A 2207-nucleotide genomic window follows, 5' to 3' on the forward strand; every position below is an offset into this window, starting at 1 on the left:
TTTTATAGTTGTCTTCTTAATTTCTTATTTATAGTTGCAACAATTAGATCCAAACCCATAATTTGTCCGGATAAGGATAAATGCATGATTCTCCAAAAGACATCAAATAATCACAAAAAAAATTATCCAAATTCTATATTGATAATTTCCATAATATGGCAGTGCCGACTTGTTTAGATGTTTATGCTTTTTCTTGTAGACTAGATAATAACTAATAAGCGATGGGGAATTGGGGATTGTAGTTGAATTTTAGAATAAAAATATGTAAAATCAAACAAGTAGGGGGTCGATTTGTTACCTAAACAGAAAAAAGATACAAAGTTAGCACAAGAAAGAAAATCCCAAAGCGTGAAGGAATGGAGAGAATGGACTTGGATAGGTGAAATACCAATTAATGGACTTGAAAATAAACAATTGGACAAATTTATATTTAAATTAACAGAAATTTTTGTGGTGTCAACTGACCCCACATGACCCCATGTCAGTGAGAAGAAAGAAAAAGACCTCACGAAGTTTGCTTTCTCCTCCTCTTTCTCCTTTCTTTTGGTAAAATTGTGTTTTACGTATATAAAATAAGACATATCAAGCTTTCATCAACCATATAAGCACAACCATTAGCTTTTCTAATGGAGATTTTCTAGGTACTCTAACTAGAACGTAAGCAGAACCATTAATTTTTTGACTGAGGTTGGCTTGGAGCTCTAATCATAACCAAAAAGGCAGTTGTGTAAATAAATGAAACTTCACTCAACCCTTATGTGGTGAATGATGTTTGTAGTTAGAATAATGATAATATCTTGTGCATCTGAAACAAAAAGTCACATCATATTCGCAGCCGACAAACTATATACACATCAATTAAAGAAAATTTGAACTCTCAATATGTTTGCAGAGGATTTCGAGTTAAACATACAGCAGAACTGAATAAAAATGCAATTAAATACCATTTCCAATGGAAATTCCTGTTCCTTCAACATCCCAGACAAAATTTGTAAGAACAAAACAAAGAATCAATAACAGACAGTTACTCAATCCGTTTAAATCAGTCTAAGACTGGGGTTCTCAAGGGAGCAAACATCAAGCGGGCATATGAAGAATAAAGTATCAAGGTATTTAAACATATGGAAAAAGGAATTTATAGAAATTGAACTCGAGGTCAGAAGAATTCTACAAATCCAAATAAAATTATCCAAAATCATGTTGAATTAAAGATACATCGTACTTCACATAAACCCACAAATGAATTCAAGAAAATAACAATATTTCGAGAAAACTAGGTTTTGTTACCTTCGGAATGGTTCAGGATAGGCTCCTGAGAAATTCTGAATTTTCAGATATTTTTGAACAACTGGGAGAATAATAATGAAAGCTTGAATTCTTATATAGTTGCAGAAACTTTATATTCGAACTAATAAATGCCCCTCATTAATAGGCTCCTGAGAAATTCTGAATTTTCAGATATTTTTGAACAACTGGGAGAATAATAATGAAAGCTTGAATTCTTATATAGTTGCAGAAACTTTATATTCGAACTAATAAATGCCCCTCATTAATAGGCTCCTGAGAAATTCTGAATTTTCAGATATTTTTGAACAACTGGGAGAATAATAATGAAAGCTTGAATTCTTATATAGTTGCAGAAACTTTATATTCGAACTAATAAATGCCCCTCATTAATGATTTTACTGCGTAAATACCCCTGGAGAAACGTCAGACAGGTACTGTAATGATATAGTGGGTTTACCAACATCAGCAACGGACAAGATAAGACTTTGTTGCTTTCCTTCAATTCTATCGATCCTTTCCTTTTTCTCAAAAAAGGTCATTTATAATTGCTTTTCTTGGAAAATTCAAAGAAGTATAAGTGCTGTACAAGCGGGTCTTAAATTCTTACTAGACCGACTTCGAAGAAGTTTTGATCATCCAATAGAGAATAAAGAATTAATGAATCTTATACGATTATCAATAAATAAATCGATTTCTTATTGGATCATCTGCTTCTCACGTTTCGTGAATAGCCAAGATATTGTAAAATAATCAAAAAGACATTTTTATATGTTTACCAAAAATACAACTAGAAATGTAACTAATCACTACAATAACGCATGCAACGGAATTATTCATATAGAATCGAGATCCTTATTTTTAGGCACGATGAGTCGAGCTCGTACTCTTAACATTTGTCTGCCCGTTAACGAATTGACAGG

Source organism: Olea europaea, unplaced genomic scaffold (genome assembly GCF_002742605.1).
Source record: "Olea europaea var. sylvestris unplaced genomic scaffold, O_europaea_v1 scaffold437, whole genome shotgun sequence".
In the NCBI taxonomy this organism is placed as follows: domain Eukaryota; kingdom Viridiplantae; phylum Streptophyta; class Magnoliopsida; order Lamiales; family Oleaceae; genus Olea; species Olea europaea.